The sequence below is a fragment of the Moschus berezovskii genome, chromosome 14 (assembly GCF_049115385.1).
Source record: "Moschus berezovskii isolate FMDL1 chromosome 14, NW_MosBer_1.0, whole genome shotgun sequence".
Classification (NCBI taxonomy): domain Eukaryota; kingdom Metazoa; phylum Chordata; class Mammalia; order Artiodactyla; family Moschidae; genus Moschus; species Moschus berezovskii.
The window spans coordinates 26,648,903-26,662,440 of NC_142473.1; positions in this window are offsets into that span (position 1 = coordinate 26,648,903).

Here is a 13,538-nt window from a genome sequence, read left to right on the forward strand (position 1 = left end):
TGCACTCATCTCACACGCTAGTAAAGTCAGGCTCAAAATTCTCCAAGCCAGGCTTCAGCAATATGTGAACCGTGAACTTCCAGATGTTCAAGCAGGTTTTAGAAAAGGCAGAGGCACCAGAGATCAAGTTGCCAACATCCACTGGATCATGGAAAAAGCAAGAGAGTTCCAGAAAAACATCTATTTCTGCTTCATTGACTACGCCAAAGTCTTTGACTGTGTGGATCACAATAAACTGTGGAACATTCTGAAAGAGATGGGAATACCAGACCACCTGACCTGCCTCTTGAGAAACCTGTATGCAGGTCAGGAAGCAGCAGTTAGAACTGGCCATGGAACAACAGACTGGTTCCAAATAGGAAAAGGAGTACGTCAAGGCTGTATATTGTCACCCTGCTTATTTAACTTCTATGCAGAGTACATCATGAGGAACGCTGGGCTGGAAGAAGCACAAGCTGGAATCAAGATTGCTGGGAGAAATATCAATAACCTCAGATATGCAGATGACACCACCCTTATGGCAGAAAGTGAAGAGGAACTCAAAGGCCTCTTGATGAAAGTGAAAGAGGAGAGTGAAAAGGTTGGCTTGAAGCTCAACATTCAGAAAACAAAGATCATGGCATCTGGTCCCATCACTTCATGGGAAATAGATGGAAAACAGTGGAAACAGTGTCAGACTTTATTTTTTTGGGCTCCAAAATCACTGCAGATGGTGATTGCAGCCATGAAATTAAAAGACGCTTACTCCTTGAAAGGAAAGTTATGACCAACCTAGATAGTATATTAAAAAGCAGAGACATTACTTTGCCAACAAAGGTCCATCTAGTCAAGGCTATGGTTTTTCCCGTGGTCATGTATGGATGTGAGAGTTGGACTGTGAAGAAAGCTGATCGTCGAAGAATCGATGCTTTTGAACTGTGGTGCTGGAGAAGACTCTTGAGAGTCCCTTGGACTGCAAGGAGATCCAACCAGTCCATTCTAAAGGAGATCAATCCTGGGTGTTCATTGGAAGGACTGATGCTAAAGTTGAAGCTCCAATACTTTGGCCACCTCATGTGAAGAGTTGACTCACTGGAAAAGACTCTGATGCTGGGAGGGATTGGGGGCGGGAGGAGAAGGGGACGACAGAGAATGAGATGGCTGGATGGCATCACTGACTTGATGGACATGAGTTTGAGTGAACTCTGGGAGTTGGTGAGGGACAGGGAGGCTTGGCGTGCTGTGATTCATGGGGTTGCAAAGAGTTGGACACGACTGAGCGACTGAACTGAACTGTACTGAATGGACATTAGAGAACATATATCTTTTCAAATTAGTCTGTTTTTGTTCTTTGAGATATATACCCAGGAGTAGAGTTGCTGAGTCATATGATAGTTCTATTTTTAGTGTTTTGAGAAACCTCTGTACTGTTTTCTGCAGTGGCTGAACAAATTTACATTCCCACCAACAGTGTATGAGGGTTCCCTTTTCTCCACATCCTAGTCAACATTTGTTGTGGTCTTTTTTTGATGATAGCCAATTCTGACAGGTATGAGACAATATTTCATTGTGATTGTGACTTGCATTTCCCCGATAAGTAGCATCATCGAGCATCTTTTCATGTGCTTGTTGGCCATCTACATTTCCTCTTTGGAAAAATATCTATTCAGTTCTTCTGCCATTTTTAAATTGAATTGTTTGGTTTTTGTTGTTGAGTTCTATAAGCTGTTTATATATGTTGTATATTGGTCATATCATTTGCAAATATTTTCTCCCATTCAGTAGGTTGTCTTCTCACTTTGTTGATGATTTCCTTTGCTGTGCAAAAGTTCTTAAGTTCCCATTTGTTTAGTTTTGTTTTTATTTCCTTTGCTTTAGGAGACAGATCCAAAAATATTGCTATGATTTATGTCAAAGAATATTCTGCCTATGTTTTCTTCCAGGGGTTTTATATTATGCAGTCTTAAATTTAAATCTTTAATCTGTTAAAATTTATTTTTGTATATGGTGTTAGATAATGTTCTAATTTAATTCTTTTGAATGTAGCCATCCAGTTTTCCCAGAAGAGCATCTTTTCTTTATTGTATGTTCTTGCCTCCTTTATCCTAGATTAATTGACCATAGGTATGTAGGTTTATTTCTGACCTTCTTATCCTGTTCTGTTGATCTATGTGTCTGTTTTTGTGCCCATACCATACTTTTTTAATTATTGTAGCTTAGTAGTACAGTCTGAAGTTCAGGGAGTGTGATTCCTCTTCTTTATCAAGATAGCTTGGTTATTTTATGTCTTCTGTGTTTCCATAAAAATTTTAAAATTACTTGTTCTAATTCTGTGAAAAATGCCTTTAGTATTTTGATAGAAATTGCACTGAATCTGCAGATTGCTTTGGGAAATATGGTTATTTTCACAATATTGATTCTTCCAATCCAAGAACACAGTATATCTTTTCATCTGTTTGTATCAACTTTAATTTCTTTCATCAGTGTCTTATCATTTTCCTAATACAAGTCTTTTACCTCCTTAGGTAGATTTATTCCTAGGTATTTCATTGTTTTTGATATGATGGTAAATGAGTTTCTTTCCTTAATTTCTCTTTCTGATAATTCATTGTTAGTGTGTAGAAATGCTACAGATTTCTGTATATTGATTTTGTGTCCTGCAACTTTACCAAATTCACTGATGAGCTCTAGTAGTTTTCTGATGGTGTCTTTAGGATTTTCTATCCTGAAGTCAAGTCATCTGCATTCCGTTCCGTTCCGTTCTGTCGCTCAGTTGTGTCCGACTCTATGTGACCCCGTGGACTATAGCCTACCAGTGACTTTTAATTCTTCCTTTCCCATTTGGATTCTTTTTACTTCTTTTTCTTCCCTGATTACTTGGTTAGGACTTCCAAAACTATATTGAATATAAGTGGCAAAAATGGGCATCCTTTTCTTGTTCTTGCTCTTAGAGGAAATGCTTTCAGCTTTTCACTGTTGGGAATGATGTTGGCTGTGATTTTGTCATACATAGCCTTTATTACATTGAGGTATGTTCCCTGATGGTCATTTTATAGAGTGTTTTTTTTTTCTTTTGGTTATAAATGGATGTTGATTTCATACAAATATATTTTAAATTTTTAGTGTTGAAGTTTCAAATACAAAAGTAGAGAGAAAAGTGTAATAAACCCACACCTGTCTATCTTCTAAACATTTATTTGCCATCTGCCATTTTTGTTTCCATCTGTCATCTGTCTCCCCTCAGCATACTTTTTTTTCTGGATTACTTTACATTATTTCAACTTTTTTCATTTCATATACAAATATGGAAAAGGAAGTTATATTTAATGGGATAAAACCTCATGGGAAGCTTCATAGGGCTACCTGGGTTAAGAAGGAACGGGGTGTGGGGTCAGGATTCAGCAAAAACAAGTTCCTGGGTTGTGTAGAATGCCTGCCACCAACGCATGTACCCGCCATGTAATTCCATCTTGCTGTCCCTGCTTCCAGCCCAAGAAACGAAAGCCTTACTATAATACTGGAGGCATTTACAGCCAGTGGGAGAGAATATTCTGGAGGGAAGAGGGCTTTCATGTCCCAGCCACCCGCAGCTGCCTATTCCTCCATCTTCCTCCGTGGATCCCTTTGCAGCGCCTTGATGTGGTTTGAGCAGAGTGGGGTGTGAATGTCAGGCAGAGCACAGGCCTTGCTGCCAGCAAGTGAACGTGGAGGGAACAAAGCCAGGCAAGGCTTCAGGTGGCAGCCGGCATGCGGCCGAGGGGAGGAGCAAGCGGAAGGACTTGCCATTTGGAGGGACTGTGGGCTTCAGGCCTCCTGCCAGAGCATCAACAGCTGTCAGTGTTATCCAAACTCCACTCTCCGCTCAAAATGAAGATGTCATGGAGACAGAAGGGAATGCCAGTCATGCCCTTTGATTTGCTTGTTTTTCCCAGAAGCAGCAGTTTTGTCTCCAGAACTCTTTTCTGGCAATCCATTCTGTCCCACGGACAGCTGTATTGCATGTGCTGTAAGCCCAAGGGGTAGCTCTGTGTGTGACTGGCACGTGTGATGTCAGGTGGGGCACAGGGGCGGGAGGCTGAAGGCATGTGGGAGTGGGTGTATCCATGCACCCTCTGCCATGCACCTTCCTGTGTGATTGTTGTTCAGTCCCTCAGTTATGTCTGACTCTTTGCAACCCCGTGGACTACAGCACGCTAGGTTTCCCTGTCCTTCACCATCTCCCGGAGCTTGCTTGAACTCATGTCCATTGAGTGGGTGATGCCATCCAACCATCTCATCCTCTGTTGTCCCCTTCTCCTCCTTTTCCGGCATTAGGGTCTTTCCCTGTGTGACAGGCTCTAGAAATGCTGGCAGCATCAGTCAGCTGTCTATTTGAGGATCAGGTGTTCTTGGGGTGGGTTTTCTGGCGCTGGTTAGATTGAAGGGAGTGCTGGCTCATATTATCAGTGTTGAACCTGACATGACGGCAGGAGACCAGAGGAGCCTGTTCATTTCTGCTGCCTCCTCAGCAGGGCTCCCAGGCTGCACACATCAGCTCTGGGCTCAGATGGGTTCTGCTGCTGCTCATGTGTCATGTGCGGAATGTTGAGGGCTTTAGGAGAGAATCTGGTGGTTCATGGTGAAGTCTGCAATTGGCCACATGGCTTTGCTCAAGTCTGATGAACATTTTTAGTGCAAGGGAGCCATGAAGACTATTAACTATAGCTTGAACTAAACAGAATCCATAGGTTCTCTAGTTTAGCATTTTCTAAAGTGTGTTCTGCTGAGCAGTAGCTCAAAATTACGAAGGGGACAGGGGATGTTCAGGTGGGTTAAGGTCACGAGTAGGTAGAAAATTCCATGATGAAGAGAGCTGGGAAATTGTGGGTTGAACGGGTCTGCCTGTAGAAGACTTCTCATGGCATTTGTTACACTATTTACATTATTGTGCATTGTGACTTTCTAAGAGAGGGCTGTGATGTCCTGTGTTCCTACTATTTGTTTGGCTATAGGCCCCCTGCTGCAAGTGTTTTCTCAAACACATTTTAGGAAATGAAGTCTTTCTTGAATGAAGATTCATTCTGCTGACTTTTTAAGTCATCGACACCAAAATACTCAAAGTCTAACTATCTCTCAGAAAGAAAGAAAGAAAGTGAAGTCGCTCATTCGTGTCTGACTGCGACCCCGTGGACTGTAGCCTACCAGGCTCCTCTGTCCATGGGATTTTCCAGGCAAGTATACTGGAGTGGGTTGCCATTTCCTTCTTCAGGGGATCTTCCCAACCCAGGGATCAAACCTGGGTCTCCTGCATTGCAAGCAGATACTTTACCCTCTGAGCCACCAGGGAAGCCCCAAATATTTCTCAAGTATCTTTTTATCTCCAAGTATCTTTTAATCTGGATTTTTCTTCACTTTTTTGGTCTTGTACTAAAGAGAAATGCTGCTGCTGCTGCTAAGTCGCTTCAGCCGTGTCCGACTCTGTGCGACCCCATAGATGGCAGCCCACCAGGCTCCCCCATCCCTGGGATTCTCCAGGAAAGAACAGTGGAGTAGGTTGCCAGTTCCTTCTCCAATGCATGAAAGTGAAAAGTGAAAGTGAAGTCGCTCAGTCGTGTCCGACTCTTCGGGACCCCATGGACTGCAGTCTACCAGGCTCCTCTGTCCATGGGATTTTCCAGGCAAGAGTACTGGAGTGGGGTGCCATTGCCTTCTCCAAAAGAGAAATAATTTGGCATTAATATTGTTAAAAGCTCCTCCTAAATGATTTTTGAAACTTTGATTGACTTTGCATTTCCTTTCTAGTTTATATATATATATAAACTTTTATATATATATATAAACCTTTGTATCTATGTAAACTCCCTTTGGGAGCTTGGAAACATTCTTACTTTTCCAACAGCCCTGAGAGACAGCATCCCCATTTTATAAGTGGAGACACTGAGGCTCAGAGAGGTTTAGTTGTTGTCTCAAAGTCTCATATGGAGTAGGAAATGGTAACCCACTCCCATATTCTTGCCTGGAATATTCCATGAACAGAGGATCCTGGCGAGCTACAGTTCATGGGGTTCGCAAAGATTCGGACATGACTGAGCGGCTGAACACAAAGTCTCATAACTGATAAAAATGTATATTTCAGTTTGTCTAACTCTGAAGCCCGTGTTCTTTTCTTTCAGGTAAAGGAAGGGCAGGTTTTTCTTGTTTGGTGTTTGCTTACCCACAAATACTTGCCCCGAGGGTGTGGACTTTATTTTGTTCACTCCAAAATCTCAGAGCCTTGCACATAGTAGGTACACTGTAAACATTAATTAAAGGAAGGAAATCACTGTCTTCTCACCTGGGTAATAAATATGGAATGAAAATGTCTCTTCTGGGTCCCTAAGGAGGTTAGTTTGAGAAAGTGCAGCTAAAATCAAGTCTTGGTGAAGCCAAGTCAAATAACGAGGCTGGGGTTGTTCTGGGGACAGAGGAAAAGAATTTAGCCCTGTGGGACTGTCCCAGGGTTGCCTCTGAATCCTGACTTCTTTTAAGCTTAAAAGAAAAAAAGCAATATTAACCACATATGCCCAGAGGAAATAACAATGAAAATAGAAGGGTCTGACGTGAAAGGGAAGTCTTCCCCTATGCCTCCGTGGCTGGCCCTGCTTTTTAGGCGACATGTGGTCATGATGGTTGTTTTTGTCCATAACTCAAATAATATGCTTGCATTTCTATTTCTTGACTCATCACTTTGAAGCAGTGGCTATTGACTCCCTCCTATGATAGATGAGGCATGTATCTTCTCCTGGCTTCTTTCTGCCAATTTTTGGTACATTTTTATTCTTCTACTTATTTCCTCTCTGGTTTAAAATGAGGTGCTTTGGTGATGGACAGGGAGGCCTGGCGTGCTGTGATTCATGGGGTCGCAAAGAGTCGGACACGACTGAGTGACTGAACTGAACTGAACTGAAACCTTCATTCCTTGATTCCTTAACTTAGTATCTCATTTCTCCACCTTGTAACATGAGACCATTACTCCACATTGCCTCCTTCCGCTTCCTTTCCATCTCAGTAAGTGCTAGCTCTATGCTGTCAAAGTTTAGAACATTTGTATTTCATAATGCAACTATACAGTTAGTCTTCATGTTTTGTTTATATACCTGTTGATGCTGAAAATTGAAAATCAGCACATAGTTTTAACCGGTATTATGATTTTGTAAATATTATTCACTGTGGAATCAGTAGAGTAATTGGATCTGTATTGCTGTTGTTCAGTCATGTCTGACTCTTTGCGACCCTGTGGACTGCAGCACACCAGGTTTCCTTGTCCCTTATCATCTCCTGGAGTTTGCCCAGGTTCATGTCCATTGAGTTGGTGCTGCCATCCAACCATCTCCTCCTCTGTCGTCCTCTTCTCCTTCTGCCTTAAGTCTTTCCCAGCATCAGTCTTTTCCAATGAGTTTGCTGTTTATATCAGGTGGCCAAAGCATTGGAGTCTCAGCTTTAGCATCAGCCCTTCCAATGAATATTCCATGGGTTGATTTCCTTTAGGATTGATTGGTTTGATCTCCTTGCAGTCCAAGGGACTCTCAAGAGTCTTCTCTAGCACCACAGTTTGAAAGCATCAATTCTTCGACACTCTGCCTTTTTGATGGTCCAATTCTCACATCTGTACATGACTAATGGAAAGACCATAGCCTTAACTATACAGACCTTTGTCGGCAAAGTGATGTCTTTGCTTTTTAATATATTGTCTAGGTTTCTCATAACTTTTCTGCCAAGAAGCAAACATCTTCTAATTTCATGGCTGCAGTCACCATCTGCAGTGATTTTAGAGCCCAAGAAGAGGAAATCTGTCACGGCTATGACTTTTTCTGCTTCTGTTTGCCGTGAAGTGATGGGACTGCATGCAGCAATCTTAGTTTTTTTAATACTGAGTTTTAAGCCAGCTTTTTCACTCTCTTCTTTCCTCTTCATTAAGAGGCTATCTAGTTCCTCTTCCCTTTCTGCCACTAAAGTGATATCATCTGCATATCTGAAGTTGTTGATATTTCTCCCAGCAATCTTGATTCCAGCTTGTAACTCATCCAACTTGGCATTTCGCATGATGTGCTCTGCATATAAATTAAATAAACAGGGTAACAATTAACAGCCTTGTCATATTCCTTTATCAATTTTGAACCACTTAGTTGTTCCATAGAAGGTTCTAACGATTTCTTCTTGACCTGTATACAGGTTCTATAGAGGAAATGTAATCCTAATCATCAAATCTGGGCTGCTCAATGGAGGTTGTTCCAAGCATCAAGGTCAAGTGGATTACTGCTGTACTCCATCAGTTCTTAAAAAAGAAAAAAAAAAAACCCAAACAAACCCACTGATTTTTGTATGCTCCATTTCATATCTGGAGCATACACTGTCTCTCATCTTGGAATTACTAATTCTCCCTTGCAATTCTCCCTTTTCTTGTTGACTGAAGTAACAAAGGCCTTCTTCACATATTACTAAGAATGTCTAGCTTCTTAATGGCCAATTTCAAACAGATTTCTTTCTAACTGGGTCCTGAGCTTTTTCAGTGCATTCCTGACTTAGCTCCACTGTTTACTGGATCTCATACAGTCTCTTAGATTTGAGATGGACAAATGGACAATGTCCAGATGATATGAAAAAATAAAATCTGCAACAACCAACCCAGGACACCAACCCATTATTCACAGTAACTCATCCAGGAAGCCAGCATGTTACCTATAAGTCAGACTTGTTGGAGAGTTGACCACTATCGTAGCAAACCAGTCCATGAAGCCAAACAATAACCTCTGAAACAATAGGACAAATAGGGACAGGACTGAATTAATATCTGAAAGTTTCCCTCGTTTTTGTTCTTGATTCCAACTTAGGACCAACCAGGGACAGCCAGTGTCCACACGTAACCAATCACACAGGAAGTTAGCCCACCCATGACTTCCCCACGCCCACAGCCTCCAGTCAGTGCACATCTGAAGCCTTTACTTTTTCCAATATAGAGCTTTCTTGCTCTTCTGTCCCACTCGAGTCTCTGCCAGACACAAGTGATGGGGTTGACTCCCTTGCAAGCTCTGAATAAATAACCTGTGCTTGTCCTTATTTGGTTGGTGTTTATTTATGTCCACAGGTTCATTTTTGCTTGTTTGCTTTTCTGGAGTATATCCTCAAGTAATTTTTCTCAAGTAAGATGTCTGGGTCTTAGCAGGTGTGAAATATCTTTATTCTGTCCTCTCCCTTGGCTGACTTCTGGGTTCAAAATCACTTTACTCAACATTTTAGAGGAATTGCCCCACTGTCTTCTATTATCTAGAGTTGCGACTGAGAGGATTATCAATCCTTTGTAGATAAAATGTTTCCCCTAGTGGCTTGAGAATCTTCCCTTAATCCACATTCTGAAAGTAGACGAGGCGAGATCTAGAAATTATCTTTTTAGAACTGTCGTGCTCAGGACTTGGTGGGCCTTTTAGCAATACAGACCTCAGAAGTATTTATTTGACTCTCTTCTCCATTTCCTCTTTTTTGGTTCTCTCTCCCTGGACTTCTGTGAGATGGATATTGGCTCTGATTAATCTTTTATACCTTTTATTTTTTCTCTCATGTTATAGCTATTTATATTTTTGCTTTCCACATTGGAGTACTTTCTTGAATTTCTGTTTCATTAATTATATTTTCATAGCATATTCTTTATGAATACAGTTTCTTCTCAAATCTCTTTGGGGTTACTAAATTGAGTTCTTTGAGTTCTACACACTTCCTTAGCAGGCTTCCCCGGTGGCTCAGTGGTAGAGAATCCACCTGCAAATGCAGAAGACGTAGGTTCGATCCCTGGTTTGGAAAGAGCCCCTGGAGAAGGAAATGGCAACCCACTCCAGTATTCTTGCTTGGGAAATCTCATGGACAGAGGGGCTTGGTGGGCTACAGTCTGTAGGGCCACAAAAGAGCTGGACTCTTAGTGACTCAAGAGCAAATCATCATCTTTCCTTGAGTCTGTGTCTTTGAGCTGTTTCTTTCCTGTTCTCTTTGAGGGTCTGCTGACCCTTGACTGTCTGCGCACATTTATGGGGGGAGGACCAGACTCCCCTCATAGGGAGTCTGTATGTAGGTTTCCTGGCTATTGCCCTTCACCTGAAGGAGAGGGCTGAGTGTTGCACCAATTTTACACACAGGCTTCATTTTAGGTGAAGTTGGTTTGATGGCATCACTGACTCAATGGACATGAGTTTGAGTAAACTCCGGGAGTTGGTGATGGACAGGGAAGCCTGGAGTGTTGCAGTCCATGGGGACACAAAGAATCAGAGATGACTGAGCGACTGAACTGAACTGAACTTCATTTTAAGTGTATGAGTGGGGAGCTGTAGGCAAGATTGGGATGACCCTACTTTGGGATGCCAATTCCACTGTGCAATGCTACCCATTTCCAGAAAGAACTTCCAATTTCTTCTGATTTTTCAGATTCAGCCTGGGGGCAAAATGCTGTGGAGCCCAACCCTTGAGGAGCCCAACCCTTGAGGAGCCCACTTAAGTCAGTGTCCTTCCTGGCAGCCCCTCCTTCACCCTGGGGTTCCAGCTGCTAATTTTTGGGTGGGGATGGTGAGGCAGGGTCTCTGCCGCCCTCTTGGCACTGCTGTTTGCCGTCAATATGATTGAATTCACCTTATGACCTCTTTGGTCCTTTCCTACCTTATCTTTTGCTTTGAGCATTTTGGTGACTTGATTCCCTTTGTACTTTTTAAACTGTCATTTTGGTTGAATTTTGAAGTGTTCTGTTTTTTTCTACTGCCTTTTAATGGACTCAAGTGCTTTTCTGTTAGATTTAGGACTGAGGTAGTTAGAACAAAGGCAAATCAATATAATCTTACACTCTGTGCTATTGCCCCAAAGCACCCTCGAAGCCACAAAGATACTGAGGACTTGGGATAAAGAGCTGGTGGAGAAAAGAGTGGGCGTGCTCTTCCTCTTTACCTGTTACCCGGGGTAGATGCGGACTCCATGGGAGCACACCTGTGGCCCAGGAAGGTTTACTGTGTGCCGTCACCTTCTCACTGCTCTGAGGATGGTTAGGGAATATTGTGCAGAACTGCAGTGTTTTTTGGAAGTGGCATGTATTTCACCTCCTCCTAGATTCTTCCCCACTGGCAAAAGTCAGAGTTATGGTAGCCTAACTTGGGAATAGCAAGATAGATATGTTTCCCAGAGCAATTAAAAAATGCATTCATCAACAACTTTGCAGAGTGGGGAGAGAAAGAACTCTGAAAAATAAAAAAGTTGGCTCAATCATTTCATGAGCTGATTAGAACATGAAGACCTTGGTATTACTTCTTGTGCACACACTGTGGGGAGAGAGTAGGAGTTGTTGCTGGGGTCCAGTCTAGAGACTGGCTGTCCAGCCCCTGCCTGGGCCATTGCTTAGATTCCACCTTGGTGGAAGCTGAGGGACAGTGATCCTAAGATGTCAGCAGCTCATCCTGCAGAAGCCAGCAGTCCTCTTATTGCAGCAGAGCCTTGGTTCTGCCTGGTACCCCATCTTCTCGTAGTGAGCTGAAGTACGTGCCCAGGGTCACAGGGCCAGCAAGAGGCAGAGCTGGGGGGACTTCCCTGGTGGTACAGCAGCTAACACTCTGCACTCCCGATGCAGGAGCCCCAGGTTTGATCCCTGGTTGGTGAACTAGATTCCACATGCCATAACTGAGTTCGAATGTTGTAACTAAAGATCCCGCATGCTGTAACTAAGACCAAAGACAGGCGTTAGTTACATAATAAATATATGCATTATTTACTTAATAAACAAAGTAAATATTAAGAAAAAGGCAGAACTGGGATTCAAACCCAGGACTGTTGGATGTCACAGCCTGTGTTCTTTCTTCCACAGCGTTGCACTGCGCTGTTTCTCTGAAGAAGTTAGCATCAAAGGTCAAGCATGACGTATGACTCAGCCATGCACATGGGTGGTGAGACGTTGTGAAGCACAGTTGCGGCTCAGAGAAGGGGTGATGGGAGGGCTGACTGCAGTGTGGGGCAGGTAGGGACCAGTCTGTCCATCACAGTCCTTCTGGCCTCTGTGAGGCCCAGGGCCCAGCCTTGCACTGCTGCTTGGCCAGTAGTTGCTGCTGAATGAATAATGTGGAACAGCCCGAGAGGTTCTGTGGAGAAGGTAGGGTTCGAACTCTGTAGAAGCCTTGGGTCTAGGAAGGTAGAGAAGGCAGAAAGAGCTTTCCAGGGCTTGAGAGACAGGATGGGGCATGTCGTGCAGGTGGGGGGAAGGGGAAGGGCTGGAAAGGTTGGCAGGTCAACTTGGTTGACCAAGGCCAGATGGTACCAGGCCCTGAACATCAGAGAGACTGGAGGGAAAAGGACTGAGAAATCGATGAATGGGCATGCTGTGCTGTCTTTAAACGTGAGCTAGGATGAAGATGCTTTGATTTCTCAGATTTCTTGAAGATGAATAAAATTATCTCAGCTAATGAATTAGTAATAACAGTTATTTTATGGAGGCCTCACCATGAGCCATAGATTTTACAAAATGCTTTACATCATCAGCTGAGCTAACTTATGCCTCCTTTGTGAGGTAGCTGCCATCTCTATTTCTAGAGAGGAGGAAATAGAGGCTCTGAGAAACTCAGAGAGGTTAAGAAGCTTGTCCGAGGACACACAGCCCGCCAAAGCAGAGCAGAGGCTTGAAGTGAGGTGTGTCTGCCTCTGAGGTTCTTAATGACTAGGTTTTACTGCCTCTGGGAACACGTGCAATGGCTCCAGCTGCAACAGTGGGGGTCCCTGGGGAAGCTGGAGGCCGGTCTGCTGCTGTGTCATCTAACAGGCAGGATCAGGCAGGCTGGGAGGAAGGGTGGGCTAGCTTTGCCTGGGGCCAAGCTGGCACAGCTGGGCTCTGCTGTGCAGGACGAGGAGCCAGTGCCCTCAAGGTCAATTTCAGCCACATCGCTCTATACCTCTATTCCTCAAAGACTTGAAACCAGCCTCAAATGAATGAATAAATGAACAAAAATATTTGCTCTTCCCTCTGAAGCTTGGCTGGGAATCTCTCTCCCAAACTTCTCACATGCAAAATGTAGTTCCAGGGAGCAGATTAACATTTCAAACTGGTTCATGCAATTAGACCGGAACACCTGGTTTTGCAGTAAGTCTGATTTTCCATGTGTGCAGAGCGGTTCTTGAAATTCCCGTGCTGGGCAGGTTACCCTGGTGACTGGGCACCAGCTGTTCCGTTGGCATGTTGTGTGACAATTGATGGCAGCTCCCTGCTGGCATCTGGCAGAGGCCCTGGCAGAAGAGGTAGCAGGTTAATGCTGACACCTTCCTTTCTTTCTCTCCTGTGGGGCCTAGGCTCCTCTTTAGCGATAAGTGGCGCAGGCTGGGGGGAAGAGTGTCGGGAGCTGCAGACCGTGGAAGCCGGCAAGTACTCTCCTCACCTCAGCGTCTGGGCTGATTCATCAAAGCTGAAGGCGTGGGCAGGGAAGGGTGGCATTGGGAGACATGTGTCATCCTCAAATCCAGACCTGCTCTGTGCAGCCCTGCCTGAGGTAGACATCTTCACCTGGGGGTTTTATCCCAACTTTACTGATGGATAG